General features: G+C 43.2%; 1 protein-coding gene across 6 annotated transcripts in view; it reads right to left on the reverse strand.

Moving 5' to 3' along the window:
* Positions 1-18,402, reverse strand: part of Ppp2r2b (protein phosphatase 2 regulatory subunit Bbeta) — a 399,374-nt gene that overhangs the window by 112,478 nt on the left and 268,494 nt on the right. The window lies entirely within an intron of this gene.

The raw sequence follows: 18,402 nt of genomic DNA on the forward strand, positions 1-18,402 counted from the left end.
AGTCCAAGGAACTCTAGTAGAGCCTTGACTTGGGAAGAACGGCATCCTTGTCCTGACTCTGGGATTTGGGGAGCACTGCTGAGGACAATACATGAAGGGTTAACTTGCTTCCCCCTTATCTCCAGCCTAGAGATGTTTTTCTCTTGCTTTAATGTGACCCAGTTGGAAATGTATTTGTTTTTCACTGTTTAATCTTCTGTATCGCCCACTGTTGATTAGATTTAATTAATTTATGTTTCTAATGAATTTAGAATCTCGCTGTGCTGTAGCAGGAACATTTTCAGACAGCATCTGGCCACCAAATGGATTGATTACCTTATCTGCAAAAGTCTTTCAAACATCTGGGGCCAGATTTTTGAGACTTTCAGAAGCCTTTGCAGAGGTGTTTTATTTTGTAAGTAAATAAAAAAGCATGGCAAATATCAAGGCTGAGAGACGAGAGAGAGAGAGAGAGAGAGAGAGAGAGAGAGAGAGAGAGAGAGAGAGAGAGAGAAGATGCTAGACACAGGTAGGATTCACTTTGATTTGAAAATCTAGATCCTGGCCCTCCTCCAGTTTGAAAGCACACTTTGCTGCTCATTGGCACAGCTTCAATGGCACGAATAGGCTCATCTGAATCTATTTTGTTCAACATAATCAGAATCCACCAGGTCCAAGCCCAGACCGCCACCCTGTGAACTTCTTTGGCACTTCCTTCTGAATGGAAGCTCCCCGTGATCATTAGGATGAAACATTTACAGAAAACATTTAGAGAGAAGTGCTTCGCTCTCATTCATTCAGCAAACATTTATCGGGGGGCCGACTGTGTGCCTGGCACCGGGCCACGCGCACCTCTTCATCAGCTGCTCTTGGCAACAGCCCTGCAGGATGGCAGGCTCTGCTCTTTCAGTCACACAGATATGGCCGAGCAGGATGTGAAATGATAACTAGTGCCAATAGTACTAATAAAGAATAAAGATGTGCACACACACATGCAAACACACACACGCACACACATGCAAACACACACACACACACACACACACACACACACACCCTATTAAGCACTTTACAAGCACTAACTTGCGCACCCCTTCCCCGTGGGATAGATGTCATTTTGTCGCGTCCTTTTTAAAGAGAGGAGCCAAGGCACCTGGAGTTTATGGACTTGCCCAGTTATCCAGCTAGCTTTCAGCAACACCTGCCTTCCAGCTTGAGTCTTTGCGCCTTGCCTCAGGCCTGTCCCTGTCTGGATACAGCTCACTGGAGACCGCATTAGGCCCTATTCCAGGGCCATCAGTGCATTGTGTGTTAACTCGCATCCACTCCTTATCCAGTGAGTGGTACTATTCTTCATGACGCCATGGAGGATGCTGACGGTCTGAAACAGGGAGTGGAGGCCACTGGCAGCTAGCAGCAAGGCTGGGGCTGAGCTTGGGGCTACAAAGGCTACTTACTGCCTGCTGATAGATGAGACAGAAGGGAGTGCCGGGAACTAAATGGCTTGGACAAGCTGAAGAATGTGCCGAGAAAAGCACAAGAGAAACAGCTCCATCTTGACAGATAGGTGAATGACGGTGGAAAGCTCATTGCCTGACTGGTTTTTCTGGCTCAAGTTCAAAGGGAGATGACTGACAACCAGGTGGCTGCCCATAGTATAGGCTATAATAGAAAGCTGGTAACCCGGAACATCTGAAAATTTATGGACAACAAGTGCAGACTTTCGCCACAGTCAGCTTGCCGGATCCACACTGCTCTTGAATAAACCTGTTTTGACCTGGTGCCTGTGGCAAAACAGAAACCGTGTCTAGACATTTCTTTTGTTACAAAGACCTCTTCTCTCCTTCCACTCCTCTCTAACCATTTCCTCAACACACAGGGGGTGGGTCCTCTGTCTTCCCTTTACCTTTCTACCCGCTCCCTCCCTGCCATGCCAATCTCCACCTCCCCACCCCGTACGTCTAACCCATATGTATCCAGTCCCTATAGTTCTTCCTGCAAGTCTTCCTTGATTCCCCTAGTCTGCTCAGGTGTTCATTTTAAGTGTATTTTAAGCACCTTACTTCCTCCTCTGCTACACTGTGAAGTCACTGTTTACTGGTCTCCTTGTTGATACGACATGCTGGCAATCACTGCATCTGCAGTGTGTGGGTCTAACTAAATAGCCTGTAAATCTCTCAGCACACCCTTGGCTGGCCTTCCTGTTTGAAACCTCTCACCTTCATGCCTCACACCGTATCCTAGAAGTTACTAAATGCCTCCCTAAGCTGTTATTGTTATTTCTCCCTTTATCACTATTCGAACCCTTGCACAGAAATCAGAAGAGTGATAATACCCAGGGGAAGAAGAGGGTTAAGTCAGAATGGACCCTGAGATCTTGTGAAGTCTTGAAAGCACCCCAAAACTTAATCTGGGTAATAGAGACGGGTGTACACATGTAAAAACCATTGGGACAGACATTGAGAAATACCGTTCTTTAAGGAAAGTGATGACTATTTTAGCATGCACAAACTGATGCTTTGATATTCCACTTGGTTGACAAAACCCAAAGCTCCCTGTTCTGGTGTTGAAAGTTTGTCAACAGTTGGTGGACTAGTCAACCTGCTTGACAAACTCACTTTTCTCAAAGGCGTGTCCTGTTCTTTTCAAACTCTTCTCACTTATTTTCACACCTCTGCTTAAAATTGTGCTGCAAATCTTACCCTAAATGTCTGCCTCTCTTACCCTCACCTTGCAGAAACTCCTTCTACTCTTGGAGGATGGGAACAAATCCATGGGGATTGTGTCAGCAACCACACCAATTACACCAACCTCCTTTCTCCGAGTCCTTGACCCTTGTCTGGTTCATTCATTGAACCAATTTGTTTTGAAGATGGTAAGCCCTCAAAGGCAGGAACTCCACTGTACTTTGTATTCTTGTATTTAGTGAGGGACCGGGCACATTGTTAAGTACTTAGTGTGTATCTCTGTTTGTACCGAAGGCTGGCCTCTGCTCCTAGCCCCTGAACAGCTGTGAGCTTGAATGCAGGTTAAAAAAGCAAGTTTTCTGTCTTTTAAAATAAAAACATGGTGGTACTCAAAAGGACAGTTGATGTAGGTAGGATTCAAATGAGGTTTCAAGCCCATGTTTTGGTTCTCACTGACTCCGTCCAATGAATTGCCATCACCAAAATTCATTGGCCCCACTCACACAAAGGACACTTTCTCAGAGGCTATTGTGAGAAGTAAACAAGGGCATAAATATTTTGAGTTGACATTTGCTTCCTTATTCACTTGGATACAGAAAGCATAGTCACAACCCCAACAAAAGCCCATGTTTTCAGCTACCGTGCGAAGGATCCAGAACAGCCCTGACTCCCAGGAGACACTGAACACACACTAGACCTTATCATCAGAGCTATTATACACACTTGGGAGGTGTCAGAGAGAAACACTTACAGAGCAAGAGGCGAGAAGAGGAGGACAGGAAGAGTGGGTGCACTGTGAGCTGTACACACGTGCGCACAGACAGAAGGAGTTTCATCTGCCAGGCTTTCCTTAGAGAAATTCCAGCACATCCATTAACACAGTCCCCAAGGCAAGAGCCAACCTTTGACCTTTACGTATTTAATATCTCTGCAGAGATTCTGAAGCCATAATCATCGTGAGATGGTGCACAAAGACAAGTGTATTTGGGAGTCCCGAAAGCTTTATGCTTTAGCTGTCGCTCAAGTGACTCTTTCATCGCCTTAATTCCTGTCACTTCCCTTCAAACTTTTGACCTTAGGATAGCTCTTTGATTGCTCAACAGGATTTTGACGGGTAGGAAAGAGGAACAGCGAGGAACGAGTTCCATTGTGTCCCGACACCCTCATTTACAAGACAACAGTTTAATAATTCTAATTCATATCCCCGTCTATGCACGCAATCAATAATTCATGGCAATCCCTCTGCTGCATTTGTAGTGACAACAGAAAGGGCAAGATATTGCTTCTCTTCCACTTACCCTCCTTTCTTCACTTAGTCATGCCTGGAGCCTGGAGAGTTCAGAATCTCAAGAAAACAGTTTCCATGGTGACTCTTCCTTTGAGTACCCAACTGTATTTCACTGTTTCTGGAGTGAATTAATGCTCCTTATTGCTTTCATGCTAAATATATTGAGGATTAGATTTGATTTTTTCTGCAGCGATACAGTTTTATCAGGAAAATGGAAAGGAAAAACAGCATGAAGAAACTGTCTTTCTGCCACTAACTTATCACAGAGAAGAAATAAAACAGTTCAGAGAAACAAAACAGCATCCGACCATAGGCTAATGCATACGAGTTCCTGGAAGCTGGGATATGTATACATTCTTTTACAGTGTTAAAAAGCCTGTCTCAGGACAAAGCAACCTTAATTCCTCCAACTGTTGAAGGTGGTCTAAGCTGACCACAGAACACTGGCTACAGAAAATGCTTTGATATTTGAGGCACTGCTATTGCCCTCCCTCAACACAATATGTATAGATTATACCGGACACGGAAGTCTTTGAAGCAACAATATCACACCTACTTGATGTTTTAATATGGTGACTTTTGCTTTCTCTAAATCTAGTGGCCTTTATTTGTTAGAAGAGGAAACCTCCCTAAGTCTCCTATAGCAACCTGAATTTCTCTCCAAACGGTGTATTGCCCCAATACTTCCCATCTACTCATTCAATTTCCCACTAGACCCTAATAGGTAGTGCCTGTGTCTATTCTGTCCACTGCTTACTCCTCTGTCTGGCACAACACGTGTGGAGCGGGGCACACCAGAAAACTAGAACAAGGACTCTGTGAGTGATAACTCAGGCATGGAGGTCTCCTTTAAGCCAAAAAAAAAAACCATTCAAGATCCTCAATGCTCTTCTGCCCCAACTCCTGTTCCCTTTCTGTCCTGCGTGCAACAAAGGGTTAAAAGGACTGTTCTGTCTGAGGGAGGAAGGAGAGGAACAGCCTCCTGGGGAGAGTGCTTTCTCTGCCACCAACCCACTCACACAGCTTGGCGTCTAGTCACTGGGCACAAAAACCAGGTAGAAAAAAAAAAAGAATCTTACTATTTGGAGCTGTGGTTCTCAATCTGTGGAACACGGCCCCTTTGACAAATCCCTATTTATAAAAGTATTGACATTATAATCCAGAAGAGCAGCAAAATTAGCTATGATGATAATTTTATGGTTGGGGGCCACCATAGCATGAGGAACTATATTAAGGGTCACAGCATTAGAAAGGTTGAGAATCATTGATTTGGAGCCAATCAGTGAGTATACAGTATGTACATTAAACTAAATACGATTGCTTTGGAGACAAAGAATTAAGTAGATTACTGATCCCTGAAAGTTTATGTCTAGGAAGAGTTCTTTGGGGATCACCATGAAGCAAGCCATGGTTGGGTACAAACTCATACCCTCAGGTGTTAACAATGTTTTCATTCATTTTCTGTATCAAACACGCATGAACATCTTTCATCTGCCTAACAAATTCATGTATTAATGTTGTTACTTTTCATTTGATGAAAAGAAATTCAGATTCAGGAAGGCTCTAGGCAGCTTCTAACAACCTAAGCTCTGCCAGTAGAAGAGCCAAGATTCAAATCCACACAGCTTGGCCTTTGAGTCAATGTCTTAGCTACACCGTTGTGAACCTTAGGCTCTTGGGGTCTGAGCTAAGCCAATAACCGCACCAAGCATCTCCCATAGTCTCCTTTGATGGGTAAATTACCAAACTTCCGTGTTCACAAATGCTGCTGGGCAATCGTCAGGATGCCTAGAGAGCCACAGAAGATTCCATATTTCAAAAAGAAAAGCACTTCAGTGATTTTGTGTGAGTGTTGGGTTTATGCATCCCTGTCACCAGGATGTGAACACCTAAAGCAGGACTCCTTGAATTCACATTTCCATATGAAGGGGTGCTAGGAAGATGGCTGAGTGTGGCCATTTCTTACAAGATGAAATTCTCCAGTGTTTTGAGAAATCTCAGATGGTGTTCTTTTGGATTTCTAGAATTGCTTGCTGAAATTCATAAGGTAACAGTGTCTGATGTTCTGCTCCACTGCAGGCGGTGGCAAGTGCAAGGTCTTAGTATGCTGCTGCTGGATAGTTTTCATTTCCTACTCTGGATCCCTGAAGTATATTAAACATAGATATGATTTCTTAAGGCCAGGGAGAAAGCATATTATGGTCTAAAGGGCAAGACTGCAGGATATGATTTTTTTTATTTTAGTTTTCCTTTTTAAATAACAAATAATGGTTGTTTATAATTATAGGGTACAGTGTGGTATTTCCATATATGTTTACCTGATGGAATGATTAAGTCAAACTAATTAACATAATCTGTTACTTCAACCATTTTTGTTGTTTGTGAAACCATTTAAAATCCATTTGATTGGTAACTTTGAGCTACGCACACATTACCCTATCTGGAATTTTCCTACTCTGCAATTCTAAGACTCCTTCCTTTTATCTAACTAAAATGCTGTACCTTTAAACAACAGCTACCCCTTCAGCCCCTGAAAATGACCATTTAACTTGCCATTTCTGTGAGTCTGACTGTTAGAGCCTACCTGTATTTAATGCCATACAGCAATTACCTTTTTAAATCTAAGTGAAATTTTCACTTTTAATTTTGCTTCTTTGATACACTTCTATTTCTCAGTTTCCAGTATTAAGCATATGTAACTTTAAATATAAATTTAAATATAAAATAGGTAACCATTTGTAGATGAAATGATTTCTCAGTGAAAGAAGGGGCAGGACATGGAAGAGAGATTTGGTTTAGTGAGTGTAGTCCACGAGAGGCAGCATTAGAAAGGGAACAAAGGTGTCAGCTCAGTGTTACTCATGACATTGTGTGACTCCTATAAATGGAATAATTGAAAATGAAATCATCTTTCCATACTTAGTAATAAAAAGAATTATTACTTATCAAGCAGAAAAAAATATTACTTTTTGCTTTTTCTGCCAGAGGAGAGAATGAGCTTCGTGGTTATATTATTTATATATCGCAGGTCACAGAGTTCACCTTGGATGTATAAAGACCATAAGGCCCCAATATTTGGGAAGACTAGACATCTGTCATTAAAGAGTTGGGTGTCAAGGTGAATGGCCCTGAACATGTAGCCAGAGATACTCTGCATTTCCATGAGAAACTGAGATCTTTGTGGCTACCAATGGGGGAGAGTGCTTCAGGGTGAGTTTGGAAGGAAGAACCTGGCGTGAATATCCCGTTCTGCCAGAGCCATTCACTGCATATTCTTGGATTCATTTCTAACCTCTTCATTGCTAGATAGCACAGAATACACCACGAAGATGCCTGATAGCAGATACAATTCCAAAGATGCTAGGATGGATAAAAACAAAAATGGAGGGTGATAGCAGAAATAATAAAGAAAAAGAAAGGCAAAGTGAGCACCTTTTACTGAAGTATGCCTTTCTGTTTTATTTATTATTACAGTAGCAATTCGGGAATATTTAATGATTATCAGTTACTTGCCCCTAAAATGTTTGCGGAAGCAGTAGGATTGTGGGAACCTGGCAGCTCCTGGAATGAAGTGCAGTGATGTGTATTTATTAATGCATGCGCCATCTGAAGGCACCTATTGTTCTGCTTATAGTTCTGGGCAGAAATGTAAAATGATTTTTTGTCCAGAACCCATAACTACAGTAAGCTAATTTGTTATTATATGATTAGCACCTTAGATGGCAGACAGGGACAGCTGACATCTCTAGAGTTTCCTCCACTTTCCCTCAGTCTCCAGAGAGTTTGAATAACAAAGAACTCAGGTTTGAAGTCACATGGCTCTCGTCAAAGCCTAGCGGATCACCTATTAGATGATAGCCTTTGGGAGATTTGATTCCTTCTGTAAGACAATACAGACATATCTTCATCTTTTCATAGAGAGGGGTGAGGTTGAAAAGATAAAGGAGCTAACACTATGCCTGGCATGTGGTAAGTCCTTACAAAACGAAACAAACCAATAAAACAGGGATGCAAATTTGGGGGCAGAGTGTGTGCATCCATTGAAATGTTTTAGATTTTTATAAGAGGTTTATCATTTCTCAAAGGGGGTCAAACTCATCTCTGTATCTGTATCGTTGGCTTTGGCTTCCCCTCTTTATCCGCAAGGCAGAACTATAAATATCTCCTATTGACTTGATGATTGAGGTGAGGGCCAAGGACTCTTTCCCCATTTGCTGTTTGGAAACAACCTTTCCAGGAGATACTTGATGGCTTGCAGGGATATTTATGACTCAGGCCTCCTGGCAAAGTTTCTGATGCTGACTCATTTGTTACCCTGAGAGAAAATGAGGCAGCTGAACCGTCAATCATGAATTCTGCTTATCAGTGGCGGCAAGAGGTCAGAGGTAAGACACTCAGCATAGGGTGACTACGAGAATCAAAAATTTTTAATAATGCCCCTTTGCCCACATCCACACACAATAAGAGGATTTTTGGCACACACACACACACACACACACACACATACAAGCATAAACGTGTCTTCAAGGTCCTCCTTATTGCAAGGCGTTAGTGAGACAATGTTAAATGATAATTTTCTGTGGGATACCTCAGCCTTCAGCTCTGAATGCTCAGGAACTATCCTTTCTCTTCAAAGCAAGGGAAAGCAAAGTGTCAGGTGATGGGAAAGGAGGACGGACAGGCATGGGAAAGAGGCATTATCTGGAATTTCCACAGTGGCTTTGGCCTTGAAAGCAAGAATAACGGGCAGCCTTCCTGAAATGGAAACGAGAAAACAAAACCATAAAGGTAAATTTTATAAACACTACCAAGAACTACAATAGCATTAATGAAATCGTGGTGCTTATGCTCTAACCACCAACAAATATGGCATCAATCAAGCACACTGAAGGCAAGGATTTTGGGATATAAAAACAAGTGAGAAAAGAAATACTAGTAGCTAACAATTGTTGGAATATTTGGGGCTAGCAGCTGAGCTATATATCCTTGAATGCATTCTTTGTTCAACCCACAAACACTACAAGGCTGTGTGTTCGCCCAAGTCTAGTTTGTAGCTGGGGAACACCAGGCTTGGTGATGGTGGATACCTTGCTTAAGGAAACCCAGCTGAACTGACTGATCCTAATCTTGTACTGTTGCAGCTTCAGCCAAGAAAAGTTGCACTGGAAACAGTTCCATTTGTTACTCATAAATTATTGACACACAGTCGTTCAAAATTTATGTGCACAGCATTACTCTTGGCCCTGGATGTAGAATACGAGCGAGAAATTTGGGTCAGATGTGGACTTCTGGACTCCTGGGAGATCTTAGCATCACTTTCTCTTCACATACAAGCAACAGAGGCCCCGTCCTTACCATTTAGCGACTCACATTCAACCGAACAACCGAGCAATGCAGTCTATGCACATCTGTGAAAGCATGGGAGAGCATTTACAGAACTGTGAGAGCAGGACGGGGCATGTACAACCAGTGGCACTTACGGGTTTGCCGATGCCTACAGGTAATACTTTGTGGGGTGTGAAGTTCACTGGGGCGTGTGTGCCTCTTTCTAGTTTCCCCGAACAGATGGGCCCGGTAGAGTTATTCTTGACTCTGCACAAATGAATGAGGTCTCTAATTCTAAGTAAGTGACATCTGAATGCACTCCAAGTGGCTAAGAACTGCTCATGGACATTTGGCTTCCAGCAGGAAGATATGAAGTGGCATCAGCTTCAGAAAAGGTGCATTTGAGGCAGTGAAGGTATACACAGAGGGAGGGAGGGAGAGGGAGAGGGAGAGGGAGAGGGAGAGGGAGAGGCAAAGAGAATTGATTTAAGAGGACATGCTCTAATTACTACCATGGGTGAGTTCTGCTAGCCAGACCCCTGTGTTTTGAGGTCTTTACAATATAGTGGTTGAGCTTTCATACTGAAGGTTAGATTGATTAGTGACATTAACAACAGAGGTCAGAGTGGAGACTGTGGCAGAAGCAGCAGTGAGAGACATAGCAATTGCTAACATTTACTGAGCACACTCAGGTTCTGTTCTCTCTCCTCTCTCTCTCTCTCTCTCTTTCTCCTTGCAGTGTTAGGGATAGAAGCAAGGCCTCCCACATGCTAGTCTCTAGTCTCTTGGTCACCATTTTAACTGTTTTACATGTACCATAGAGTTGGTGTAAGAAACAAATAGGCAAAGCATCATTTCCATTCAGTTTTTGCAGATGTTCAGTTCTCTCTTTGTTCAGCCTATGTAACTACTGAGGCTTTACTATTTCCAATTTGTAGCTGAGGAAACTGAGGTACAGCATGGCTACTTGCTACCTCTGCTCGTAGTTTTCATAATTGGGATTTATTGCGAGGTTTGTTTACTAGCAAAGCTCAAGATCTGAATCGCTAAAGCTTTGGTACCAATGCCTCCTTCTACTTGGTCACATTCAGACAACCCTCAGGATTCCCCTCTTCTACTCTGTCCCTGTGAGATGAGGCAGCAGCATCTTGGTTCCTCAGAGGTCAGACGGGACAAAAATCAGTATGTCCTCAAGGGCTGGTGTGATAGCCCAGATTCTATAATGTGGAAGGGGTCTGCTCTATACCTCCCATCCAAAGAGCTGAGATCCAGGCACTCACCTCACCATATAGCCCACTCCACACCAATGAGTGAGGCATTTCCATTTCCTCACTGGGCCCAGAGCGAGAATGAAAATGTGTTTTCCCAGGAGAAGATGCAAAGGCCCAAGGTTAACGTGTAGGAGATGAACTGAGCCACACAAGAGGAAAGGGAGTGGGGGGTGGATCTGCTTCAGATTCCACTGCCAGAATCCCCGTATTTTTATTATTTGTATAAATCATTTGGCTTTGAAGACACCAAAGGCCAAACCTCCAAGCACCCAGATGAAAATAAATTGGATAGCGCAATAAATAACGGGCAAAACCAGGCTGCCAAATGAAGAAGGATTTAGATCATTTAAATCCTAGGCTAGGAGTTGTTGAATCCAGTTTAATGCTGGTAAGTGTGGGATAATCACTCTTTGCAAACAGTGCTATCCCACCAAACACCCTCGCGTAACCCCTTCAGTTCTTTTACCAACCCTTTGCAAGCTGAAAGGAACCCGGGGGGATTTGCAGAGCGAAAAGGGTGTTATAGCCTGAACAGATATGAGCCCAGGTTATTATATAATAATCCAAAGTGCCTCTGCTGGGCTTAGAGAAAATATGAAGAGCCAATAGAATGTCGTGAGGTTTGATTAGCTACAAAAGGACTCTAAGTCAGAATAGATGTTAGACTGCCAATGTGGACAGCCGGAAAAGGGGTGCTCCATAGTTGGGTATAATGCAAGAAATAAAGAAGTAGAAATATTGCCGGGTTGCCTCTTCAATGGCCTGAGGGTGAAATAAATACTGAAGGACACAAGCCACAACAAGAGAAAACACAGTCATCCGATGGCCGGTTCTCAGCATGTGGGGTTATTTATACTGGACTCATGCCCACACTCAGAGACTTGGCCCCGGGGACAGGGCCCTGATAAGACTAGAATCTTAGGAATGTTCATAAGCAGCCGTTGCCTGATGGAATGATGAACGATTTCATTCACTCACCAAATACTGATTGAGCAAACACATGCCACGTGTTGTAGAGCAGAGAAGATATCATTGCGGAAAACAGGCTGATGGTGACAGTCACCAATGACTGAGCACACACACTGGGCTTCATGGTTTGCATGCATTTGTGTCTTCAGTCCTCCCAACAAGTCCAGGATATAGGTATAACTTAGAGTAAATAACTTGCCAAGGACATACAGACACAAATGGTTTTTTTCTACCCAGCAACAATCTCCACCTGTCCTAAGTCTTCTGCTCTCCAGGGCTCCAAAAGAAGGAAGTCACAGCAGCCGTCATGAAAAGTGTGGGTATCTTTGCTGCTGCTTTGTGGAGACCCTAATATCACCACCCACCCTAGCTCCACACACAAGTTTTCTACGAACCAGAATGACTAGAACACTCATGCTCTGGTGCCATTTGATACTTTTTATGAACACTACCATGAGGGGACAAAACCAGGATCTTGCAGCTGCGTGTCTTCCTCTCTACTCAGCCATTACTGAGTGGCACATGTACTAGGTCACTTCTTCAGTGAAGTGACCCCAACAGAGTCTTTTTAGAGCCAATAACTGCCTTATGTTCTCTAGCTCGGCACTGTCTGACAGCAATTACAATTTTAAATGTTCTAGTAGTAATGTTTAAAAAGAAACAGGTAACCAACATATTTTATTGAATCAAAACTATCATGAATTCCATTCATAATAACAACATAACATAATGTTTATAACATTCATAACATATTTTATAACATAATAACTTTTATATAATACCATTATTGAGTTTTACCCGCCCCTTCTACTAAGTTTTAGCTTCTGGCACGCATTTTACATGTGATTCACTGGACACGAACGTTCGCTGCAGTTTTTGTGCTTATTTAACTTGTCTTGACTAGCTTTGATGAGCTGTGCCTTCTGTGGTGTTTACTGAGTGTCTACTTCATGCCAAGACTTGTACTGGGCATTTTCACATATATCACACCTCGTCTTCCCAGGGGCTTTCCATGTGAACACACAGGCCTCATGTCACAGAAGGAGGGATTGAAGGCAGTGCCTCAAGTTTCCAGACTGTGGGGACGACGAGGTGCTTCCAACCTCTTCCATACACTCCATAGAGCTTTGCACAGGGCACGATTCAGCTAACACTGGGAGTGGGGGGAAGGTCACTTTGTAAGTCTTGGAGGAACCAGTATTTCAAGCAGGTGTGCCTGACACAAAGGCTTGTGCTCTTTCATCCAGGTCCCTTTAATTCTTTTCCCCTCTACTTTAATTTTCATGGAGTTGCTTTGGCCCCTAAGGCGAGGCACAGAGATGCCCCAGTGCTTATGAAGCAGATCAGCCATTTGTCTAAGCAAATGAATACAGATGGGAAACTCTCCACTGGGATGGCAGAACTACTGTGTCTATGAGTTTTTGTGATCACTTTCACAGTTTCTTAGTATCTACTGTTCCAAGAAGGGCGTGTGTGTATGTGTGTGTGTGTGTGTGTGTGTGTGTGTGTGTGTAGGGTTATGTACGCCACAGCGAATGTGTAGAGGTTAGAGAGCAATATATATAATATATAGCAATATATAAAATATATAGGCACTATTTTAGCATTATGTAGGTTCCAGAGATTGAACTCAGGCTATCAGGCTTGTGCTGCAGTATCTTCACCCACTAAGCCATCTTTGGAGGCCCAACAATTAGTTCTTAAAAGAGGAATACTCCCTAAATATTTTGCGTATTTCTGTGTAAGACATTGGACATCTTTCAGTTAAGTGGTCTTGGCTCTGCCTCTGCTTGTTTGCCAAGCAACCAAGAGTCAGATTCCTTATAGGCCAAGAGTGGCCTGCTCAGATGTGGTGAGAACTCTAATTAGATCCACACTTCTTAGGGAGACAGAGGTGTGTGGGCTATTGATTCTAGATCATACTCAAAAGTCTGCAGCAAATTATACACAGAGAGTTTTAATAAAATAATTAATTAGTGATTTAATCCATAACAATATTTATTGGCCAACCAGTAGGCATTTCTGGTATGATAAGAATTGCGTATATGTCCTTTAGGACAGCATAACAGAGCATTGGGCTCAGGCATATTAAAGAATAATTGTAATAAAATGTGGATATGGACAGAGTTTTAGGTAACACACAGGGGGCATATCTAAACAGAAACTCGAGAAATCAGGGGAATATCCCTGGGGAGAGCTTAATCTTTCATCGGGGATCAAACGAAAGCCAGTTTGGCCAAAGAACAGAGAAGGACAGTGCACAAGGAGACTCACACAGTGTGGTGCATTTAGAGGCCAGGGGAATTTTCATTTCAAGATGAGCACAAGGCACTAGGGATGCACAAAGAAAGAACACAAGTCCAGATGACACTGGGCAAAGACCATGGAACTCCCGATGAAACTCTTTATGGATGGTAGGAAGAAAAGGCATCAAAGGAGCCAGAATTGGGATGTAAGAACAGACGACTGGAGTCTTGTGTTTCACTCCATTATCTCGCACATTCCACAACCACTGGTTTATTGTCTACCTCTCTTACCCTCCTGAGACCCTCAATGCAAAGGTTCCTGCCTTTATTATTTTCAATGCATTGATAGAGTATCTGCAGCAAAATCGATGCCAAATACTTATTTTGATAAATGTCTGTAAAAACTGTTAGTATATTTGAGGGGCCCTGTTTATTTTAGGGTGTATTTATTATCCAGAGGAGGGAGAGAAGGATAGGGATTGGGGGGGAGGGCGAGAGGGGTGGTACATTCAACTAGATTCCTTGGACCTCCAGAAATTACATTTAAAGAATTATGTCTAGATATTTGCATTATTTAAAGAGTAGGAGGTATTAATTTAACTCAGATTTTCGAAGGGGTCTAAGATAACCAGAATTAGGAACATTGGGTAAAGTAGTCTCTTAGGAGAAAGTAGTTTGGAAAGCTTTCTGTCCAGGGAAGCCTTCTTAGGGGTGAATCAGTTGGATAAACGACAGTTCACACCAACAGTAGGAAAATGAGCAGCCAGAGAGGGATCTGATCTGAGATTCACACTGAAAGGAGCTGTGGAAATAGGCTTTATAGAAAGACAGTCGTATGGTGGCAAGCTATCCGATATGGTTGTGATCTGAAATGTTCCCCAGTGGTTCTGTTCCAGGTTTGGCCCTCAACAACTGTGCTATCCTATAGGAGGAACTGTAGGGGACTGGTCCTAGCTGGAAGCATTAGGTCTTTGGGTCATACCTTTGAAGATTCTATCTGTCCCTGACTTCTTCCTTCCCCCTTTCTGCACTGTGGCTATCAGGAAGTGAGTAACCGTATTCCACCATGCCTTCTGCCATGAAGGTCCAGGAAAAATGGGACCAACTGACCACATCCTGAAACATCAAAGCTCTGAGGTAGGGTGAGTCCTTCTGCCCTGCACATTGTTCTCTTCAGGCATTTAGCACTGCAATAGAAAAATGGAGTGGGTGATATTTAGAAGAGAAAAGAACTTTGGAGATGATTGGCAGCTACTTGGTCTTTAAAGAAGAGCATTCTGAGCAGATGTGAGAATCTTCAGAGTGCGGAAACGCAAGGGAAGCAAGGGGCTTTGAGAGTCATTGTGTGAAGAGACCAGTCTAAAGGAAGAGCCCTTAAGAGTCAAGGGAGGGAATTCAAGGAAGCGGAGACATTAGCTCTTAGTAATAAAGCCCTTGGAGCTGGGGAGTCTGCTCAGTGGGTAAAATGCTGGCTGGGTGACGATGAGAACCTCAGTGAGCCCCCCGCACCCCACACCCTGCACCCCCCAACCTGCACCCCCACCCCACACCCATGTAAAAGTCGGGTGGGTGGTACGGAGATGCAAATTCAGCACTGGAGACAGAGAGAGGAAAATCCCCTGGGGCTCGCTGGCCAGGTGAGCTAGTCTAGCTGATATGAGAAGCTTCATAAATAAGGTGGAGAGTGGTAAAGAGAGCTCTACACACACAACACAACACACAACACACACACACACACACACACACATTCTGGTAGGGGTTGGAGATGTAGCTCAGTTGATAGAGTGCTTGCTTAGTGTGTACAAAGTCCTATGTTCAATCCTAGCACTGTATAAATTGGGTGTGGTGGTGCATGTAGTACATAATGTCAGCACAGGTGGAGGCAGGAGGATCAAAAGTTCAAGGTCATGCTCAGCTACCTGTTGAGTTCAGGCCAGCTAGAGACACAGGACACAGTCTAAAGAAGAAGAAAACAAACAAACAAACAAACAAACACCGGACCTTGAAGCTCTAGTGGAACTTATTTTCCTTCATCTTTCAGGAATTTGAGTTTTCCACATTAAAGTCATACTCGTTAGTTTGTTTTTTTATAGAGATGGTTTTAGTCACTGTTCACATCACTCTGACAGAATGCCTGATAGAAATAAGGAGAACGGACTGCTTCTGGTTCATGATTCAGGGGATATGGTCCATCGTTGTGTCATGTGGGGAAAGACATGGTGGCTGATGGCTCTGGTGGAGAGAGAATATGGCAGGGATGGCTGTCTCAGCAGTCAGGAGGCAGACACAGCCTGTGAGTGGGATAGGTTTCTCCTGTAACCTACTTCCCTCAGCTAGACCACTGTCCATGGTTCCACAATGCCCTAAAAGCCAGCAGCAACTGGGGACCAAGTATTTCAGATGAATGAGACTTAGGGGGACATTTCACATCCAAACCACAACCAAAACACTGCTGTGACTTGAATGAGGAATGGTCCCCATAGGCGCAGGCATTTGAACACTTGACGGCAGCTGGGGATTCTGTCTAGGGAGATAATGAAAGTTTTCTGATGTGGAGCCTCGCTGAAGGAAGGATGTCATTTGGGGTGGGCTTTGACAGTTTATATTCTTGTCTCACTTTCCAGTTTTCTTTCTGTTTCATGTGCTCAGTTGAGGTGTGAGTTGCTAACTCCCTGCTCTGGCCACCACTCTGCTGTTGATCTTGGTAGCCTTTCGGAGGCACAAGCTAAACTTACTTCCTTGAGTGGCTTCTGATCAGGACATTTTTATCACAGCAGTAAATAAGTAACAAATACAGACACATATGGGAAAACACTTCATTTTGAAGACACAGGGGTTGGATAATTATGTAACTATAGTACTCATGTATGAAATTCTTTAAAAAACTTCCAATTAAAAATAATGAGTGTTCTAAAAGAAATGAAGGTCATAGGAGGGAATGGTCTCATAGACATTGTCTCATTAAAGGAACACATTAAAAAGGTGCATACGTGACTGGGTTCTATTCCAGCTCCAGCTCTTTAGGGATGAAATTTAAGAATATACCATTAAAAAATTGCTTTCCAAAAAGTTGTAAGTTTGTCATAGAATTTTTTTTCTATTTTTCTTTTTATTTATTCTTCTCTCATCCCGATGGCAGTTTCCCCTCTCTGCACCCCTATCACCATAGAAAATCTGAAAATCCTTGGTTAGCAAGGGTGAAGCAGACTCCATGAGAAAGGCTCCGTCCTGGAAGATACCCCTGTTTTCTCACACACATACGTACTTTAGACATTAAGAATGCGAGGTGAGCTTAATACAGAGTCATAACTGAACGAAGCAGACGTTCAACCTTCCAGGACACTTTTACATTTTCAATTGTACTTAGAGGCTGAGGTTGGCTGTGCTGACACTAGGGACAGGAGCAGGTGTGAAATATTGGCTACTGGTGGTGGACATTCATACAAACCCCACCTCTGCATGTACTTTTGGACAACCAAATCTTTTTTTTTTCTACTCTCAGCCTTCAGACTAGAGTCAATACCTAGGGGGAAACAACCTTCTGGGGCTGCCCCTCTTGACAGATGGTGACAATGCACGCTCTGAGGGTTCTTTCCTAACAAGGGTCAGATCACCCTTTCTCCAGTTTGATAGCGGGACCACCCCTGCCTGGAATGCGATAGCGAGAGTCCACGATTTTAGGTCATATGGCTTTGAACTTACTTTACTATGTCATATTTTATCCATTCCTGTATGCTACCCTAAATGAGATCTCAAATAGCGGAGTGAAAATATATTTTCACTCTGCACATTGGCGGAGCCGCATGACCCTGATTTCCAAATATAAAATGGTAGAACGTATGTGGTTCTAGATAAGAAATTGCATTTGCTTTGTGCATGTATGAGAGAGTGAGAGAGTATGTGTTCTATGAATATGTATGTGTGTGTGTCTGAGATACACACACACACAGAGACAGAGAGAGATAGAGAGAGAGACAGAGAAAACTTTCTTGGGTATACACCTCACAGGTGATCCTTCATTGAGGTAATAGGATTTCCTTAATCGAGCCCATTAGACTATCTTCTTGTAATTATCTCTGGGGCCAATCTGTCTGTGTAACGGCTCTGGAGGAATTGAGTCTTCACGTTCTTACAGAGGAAATTGGTGTGCACGTGTCAGAAGAAAGCCATCTTGAAGAATTACTGGCTAAGCGTCTCAACAACCACCCAGGGGGCTTTGCTGGGAACCAAAGGAAACTGTCGGAGCTGGAACTTTATTGCTCCAAAGGGTATTTCTTTTTTTTTTTTTCATGGGCTTTTTAATAAATTTGAAATGTGCACGACGCCAATGGCATTGGGGACTTCATGCCATCTGGTGAGGTTGGGCAGGCTGCTGCCTGCCCCTGCCTGCTCTCTATGTGAGAGGTATGAAATCTTAAAGGTTGGAGAGACTGCCAAAACTCTAAATGGATTCACGCACAGCAAGTGGCTAGCTCCTTTGCTTCACTAGAGTGGTCTGGTCAGCCTTCCTGGTGTGCGCCTCCCCCCGCCCCGGACTGTTGATGCCCGGCATCGTGGACGTGAACAGTAAGTGTCATCCAGTGTATTTGAAGGTAATTGGATTTTTTTCTTAAAATATTTATTTATTTATTTATTTA

The sequence above is a fragment of the Microtus ochrogaster genome, chromosome 18 (genome assembly GCF_000317375.1).
Source record: "Microtus ochrogaster isolate Prairie Vole_2 chromosome 18, MicOch1.0, whole genome shotgun sequence".
Lineage (NCBI taxonomy): Eukaryota > Metazoa > Chordata > Mammalia > Rodentia > Cricetidae > Microtus > Microtus ochrogaster.